The 6361-nt window shown below is 44.3% G+C and overlaps 1 pseudogene; it reads right to left on the bottom strand.

The window, feature by feature from the left end:
- Nucleotides 1-399: 399 nt before the first annotated feature.
- LOC146891718 (U6 spliceosomal RNA) lies at nt 400-497 on the bottom strand (annotated as a pseudogene).
- Between the last annotated feature and the right edge of the window lie 5864 nt (nt 498-6361).

Below are 6361 nucleotides of genomic sequence, written 5' to 3'. Positions count from 1 at the left end.
GAAGGACAAACCAAAGAGGGAATTTATGGGGGATGGGCTCTGGAGGAGGCTGAAAAGCTAGGACTGCTTAGACAAGGCTCTGCAGAACAGCAACTTCAGCCATGGGCTGAGGCAGCGCTGTGGGTAATGATGCTGCTCTACCATTCTGGGCCTAATTTCTTCCAGGTTGGTCTAGCACACCAGACACACTCTTCCCTAAGTGTGTGTTCCTCCGACGCATGTCTTCTTCTTAACACACATTCTTTGTTCCTCCCCACTCACTGTTACTGTGGCAGGCCGCAGTGGGCCATGCTTTGTACTAGGGGCTATCTTGGGCCTAGCAGAGTCTACAACCTGACTGAGCAAAGGCCTCTAAAAGTGCCATAGTCACTGGACGAATGCTGCCTCCTCCTCCTTCTTTAAGATACAGAGCGCTTCACAAATTTGTGCCATCCTTGTTCAGGAACCTTGCTAACCTTTGCATTGCTCCAATTTTGTTACATGTGCTACCAAAGCAAGAAATATTCTTGTTGGTTTTAACGAACGCATTTTTGTTGTGGTGGTATAAGTGGGCTTTTTTTTCTCCTTCTTCCCCTTCTTCTTCTTGTTTTGTCTTGCTTGTTTATTTGTTTGTTTGTTTTCGAGACAGGGTTTCTCTGTGTAACAATCCTAGCTGTTCTGGAACTCATTTTGAATACTAGGCTGGCCTCAAACTCTCAGAGATCCGCCTGCTTCTGCCTCCGAAGTGCTGGGATTAATCGCATGCATCTGTCACCCCCTGGCTTGTGTTTTAAGGCAGTCCAGCTGATTTGGAATTTTTTTTGTCACCACTTCCCCAGTGCTTGGATGACAGGCATGTGTCTCCATACCAGGCGTTGATACATCTTTATTTACTTATTTATTTAGTAGATTTTTGAGATGCAGTTTCTCTGTATAACAACCTTGGCTATCCTAAAACTCACTTTGTAGATCAGGCTGGCCTTGAACTCACAGAGATCCATCTGCCTCTGGCTCCCGAAAGCTGGGATTAAAGGTGTGCGCCACCACCGCCCAGCCGTCCATCTTTATTTCTAGTCACACACACTACGCGTAAGTGATTCTCCTTATAAAACACCAACAATGGATGGGACTCTCAAATGGCGGAGCCAGCAGAGGAACCTGCCACTAAGCCTGATGATCCAAGTTCAACCCCGAGAACCCACATGGTGGAAGGAGGAGAGAACTGATTCCTGCTGTCCACAAACAAACACAAATAAATGTTAAATTTCAAAGACGATTTCAGCAACACATACATATACACATAGATAATTGAAACCACTTGGTGTCCTCCTTCTCAGCTAGTGATACATATATGTCACTGGACTTGATGACTTTAATCCCAGCCCTTGGATGACAGGCAGGTCTCAGTGAGTTTAAGATCATCCTGGTCAATACAGTGAGTTCCAAGCCAGCCAGAGTTACATAATAAGACCCTGTCTCAAAACAAACAAAAACATACATGCTAGTATGTATACATATTATATATATATATATATATATATATATATATATATATATTCCAAATATGGAAGCATACAGGGAGATATGTCAGAGAAAATGTCAGCTGCGTTGACATTTTCTATTGTTGCTGGGTTTTAAGGCTGACATCCTGCCACCCAAACTGTCTTTAAATGCACCATCTATCAAGCCTAACCTTGAACTGCTGATCATTCTGCTTTCTGCTTCGAAATGCTGGGAGTACTTTATTACGCCCACGTTCATCATGTGTTGACTTCTTTTAATTGGTCCCAAAGGGTGCAGAGCAAGCTAGCTCTCCTCAGCCTCTGCCTCTAGGAACTCAAACCCCTGCCAGCCCCGTTCACTGGACAAAAACACTTCAGTGTTTCTTTTCATAGTTACTGGTCCAGGACTCAACAAGCCTTGTCTATAGTGGGCCTAGTTGTGAGTCTTTTAGGCTTTGCAGACTCATAGTCTCTAGCTACTAATCAAGTCTATCAGTAAGAGAACACATAAAAATAAGTATAGCTATATGTCAATGAAACTTTACTCGTAGACACGAATCTAATTTTGAGTACCATGACTCTTCACAGTGCCTGTTAGGTAAGAGCCCTACTACCAAGATGTATCTTCCATCTGAATGCTTTTGATTGTTTATCAACTACTGAAAACTCTAAATCTCATCCTTATTGATGGCTGGACCATGACAAGCAACAAGCTGCACTTGACATGGGAGCAGTTAATGTCTAGTCTTTGTTAGTGTCTAGTCTACGCATTAAACACAAACGAGCTAATAGGGTGCGCAGACACTTGCACGGCTCAGTGTTTTCCTGTGCGTGACACGAGGAAGCCATTGTACCCTTGCTTTTCCTGCAGTGTGATATGTTGTGGAGACCGTGTGTTACCCGTTCCCACAGACCCCCTCCCTTCAGTCTCTGGAAGTCGGTTTCACCATAATTTCCTTAGATCAACACTGATGGACGAGCACTAAGACCATCGTCTTTTGCTACTGTAGAATATGTCGTTGTAAAACTCTGCATCTATTTGGGTCTTTTCGGAGACATAGACAGCACATCATATCACTTACCTACTTTAGGCATAAAACTCAGGGTAAGTGTGTTTACAGATCTGGTCCCTTATCTGCCAAATTCCATACCCCTTAGGTATTGGCCACCCCCATCCTTCCAGCTCTAGTCCACCATGGCTCTGCTTTCTGTGTCTGTTGTTCGGGGCACTCATATAGAGGGAAGCATGCCAAGGATTTTGTTAGTGGCTTCCTTCCCTTAGGAGGGTTGTCAAGATTTCCGTGTTCCACGTGTCAACTTTTCATTTCTTTTTAAGCTGTATGAATGAACAAGATTCCACTTGGTGGCTATGCAGTTATTTTATCTATCCGCTCAACCATTTGTGGACATTTAGGTTGTTTCCTACTTTGGATTATTATAGCAATGTTGCTATGATTATTCATGTATGAATTTGTGTTCTTATTTGTGCTTGTTATAGCTCTCGGAGTGGAATTAGTAGGTTGTATGGTGATTATTTTTATAATTTTGTTTTGTTTAAAATAAGGTCTCATATAGCCTTTATGCTGGCTTCCAGCTCAGTAGATGGCCTTGAACTCCTGACTTTTCTGCCTCCACCTCCTCAGTGTTGGGATTTCACCAATTACACGCCACATACGTAGCAATTCTGTGCTTAGCTGTTTGAAGGACTTCCGGGCTGCTTTCCTAAGTGGCTTCACTATTCCACCTTCTCATTTAAAATACATAAGCTTCTGGTTTCTATCTACCACCCATCAACACTGTCCTCATCCTCATCTATCTTTTCTTTCTCTAGAACCATCATGGTAGATACAAAGTTTCTCACTGTGTGTGGGGGGAGGGAGGGATAACCAAATATATTCTGAGGTCTGCTTTTTTCACTTGTAGCCCTTGGAAAGTTTTCTGAATCATTACACACATCTCCTGGTGACTGGCTGCTGGCTGTCCCCAACCTGTACAAACGCCACCAGCACACCAATGAGTAGTCTTGTTTTGCCTCTTGTACACAGAGAAAGCATTTTGATTTCTTTTAAATTTTTGATTATATTTATTCACTTATGCATTTATTTACTTGCATACATGTGTGCAGATCAGAGGACAGTATTCTGGAGTCAGCTCTCCTTCCACTCTGTAGGTTCCAGAGATCAAACTCCAGTCTTCAGACTTAGCAGCAAGCACCTTTTCCCACTAAGCCCTCTGGTTTGATCCAGGGGAAGCATTTTTTGAAGATAGTTTTTGGAGTTGCTTGATTAAGAGGTACATTTGTACATTTGTTGGGACTGAAGAGATGTCTCAGTGGTTGAGAGCATTGGCTGCTCTTCCAAAGAACCTGGGTTTGATTCCCAGCACCCCACGGCAACCACAATCGTCTGTAACTCCAGTTCCAGGGGTTCTGACACCCTCTTCTGGCCTCTGTGAGCACCAGGCACACACACTGTGCCTGGATATACATGTAGGCAAAATACCCATACACACAAAATAATAAAGTAAATTTTAAAAGAAGTACATTTGTCAATTAATTTTGAAGATACTAAAATTTGCTCTGAGACAGCTGTACAGACCCATAGTCCTGCAGCAGGGGGTGAGTATGCCAACCCAGGACAGCAACCCTTTCACTGGTGCCCCAAGCTTCTCATGTCACCTACCATGTGAGGCATGAACAAGGTTGTCCTCCCGTGTGTGGCTCTCCTCCTTAAGGCTAGGGGGGCCACCCCGTCACCTGTGTCTTCCTTGCTCACTAGCACCAAGCCCTGCTGGAGGGAACAGATCAAAAGTTGGTGAAATCAACACAGTTGGCTTTTGCAACCTCCATGGGGGAGATGCAGAATTCTAGATTCTTCTCAGTCCTCTGAGATTAATGTGAATGTTACACCTTCTGTAGAAGTTGTATTGTTTCCTAAGGCTTGAAAACAACTCAGGGATCCCGAGCACTTATTCTTCAGCAACCAGCATGACCGGAATAGGTGCAGGGGTTGGAGCACAGGATATAGGGTGTAGCGAGCAGGCCTTAGGGTCCCAAAAAGCAAGTTATTCCGCTAGGACCTCCCCCACGCCATCATTGTGCAGCTGAAAAAGAAGTTGGGAGACTGTTAGCGTGATTCCATTATATGGAATGAGAGACTGAGGACCTAGCACTCAGGTAACTTACTGCAAGTCCCAAGACTAAGTGGTGACCTGGTTCTGATTTAGGTCGGTGCTCCTTCCCCAAACCCGAGACATCAGAGGGTTTGCCTGCAAACTTCTCCCCAAGGTCTCCTACCCCTGCTAGAAATGAGACCTTTCACAGAAGGTCACATGAGAAAGGAATAAAAGCCTCAATGTATGTGTGTGTGTGTATGTATATATGTATGAATGTGCACACACACATGCACTTTTTTTATGTGTATAAATGTGTTTCACTTGCATGTATACATTGTACCTCATGCACGTAAAAATCTAATTTTTAACCCAGATAGCACTGAATTGAAATCCCTGCTCAGCCACCCAGGTTTACTTTACCATTCGACCTCCAGTGTTTTCCTCTTTGAATTTTCTCTTACTTCCTTCCTGGTTCTGTTTCTACTTAATCATCCCCGAGTTACACGCCTGTTTACATGACTTACCTACCCAGTTATAGTCTTTTTTAATATTACCAACCTCACACTTTGTATATTTCCTAAAAATTACTTAAATCATATTTATGTCAGTTTATTACACATTTCACAGAGTTGTGTCTGATTTAAATGAAATAAATACAAAACCAACTTTGGAACCATGTCTCCCCCCCCGCCCCCCCGCCAAGGTTTCCCTGTCTTGGGTGAACCAACACCTAGGGTGTACAGATTAATTTGTTGCAAGAAAGAAGTCCCAGGTTCAAAATCCACAGTCACAGACTTGCCACTACCCCCAGCTTCACACTTCATTTGACTTGGTGTGAGTGGCATCTCCCAAGTCACTCTTCCCGGGCCACTCTTGGCAGAAGGCCTGCCCATATTCTTCTTCATCAGCGTGTTAGGGATTGAGGAGGACAAGATTTGCTTTCAGTGGGGCTTCTCGGGGGATCATCTGGGAGAAATTCAGGGGGTTTTTGTTTGTTTTTCAAGACAGGGTTTTTCTGTAGCTTTGGGACCTGTCCTGGAACTAGCTCTTGTAGACCAGGCTGGCCTCAAACTCACAGAGATCCGCCTGCCTCTGTCTCCCAAGTGCTGGGATTAAAGGTGTGCGCCACCACCGCCTGGCTGAAATTCAGATTATTTAAATAAATGTATTAAGTGTGTGTGTGTGTGTGTGTGTGTGTGAGAGAGAGAGAGAGAGAGAGAGAGAGAGAGAGAGAGAGAGAGAGAGAATGTGTGGTTGGTTCAGGTAGGCCAGAACAGAACAAGACAATTGAATCCCCAATGCTTGAATCACAGGCAGCTGTGAGTTACCCAACACGGGTGGCAAGAATCAAAATGGGATCCTCCAGAAGAGCAACAAGGTTCTTAACAACTGAGCAATTGCTTCTGGGACTGAAATCATTTTTCTAAATGGATCTCCTTCCTGCTTACCCTGAAAGAATCGATTGGAAGTTTTGTATGACAGTGTACACCTGTAATGCTGGTACTCAGGAGGTTGAGGTAGAAGAATCTCAAGTTCAAGGCCAGTCTGGGCTATGTAGCAAGCTCTTGTCTAAACACTCGTCTTGTTTGGGGGCAGGGTCCTGGCATCATGAGTACTCCCCAGCGAGGGACCGCAGTCTAGATAACAGCCCTGTTTCTGCAGAGAGTTTAGGCTTCAGTGGGAATTTGAACTCTCACTGGGCTGGGCCTATGTGTTTGCACTGCTCGAGAACATACTTGGGGGACTTCTTCTGAGCCTGAAGGGAC

Source organism: Myodes glareolus, chromosome 13 (assembly GCF_982192425.1).
Source record: "Myodes glareolus chromosome 13, mMyoGla1.1, whole genome shotgun sequence".
NCBI lineage: Eukaryota > Metazoa > Chordata > Mammalia > Rodentia > Cricetidae > Myodes > Myodes glareolus.
Note: the sequence above shows the minus strand (reverse complement) of the source record. Positions and strands in the feature narration are given on the sequence as shown.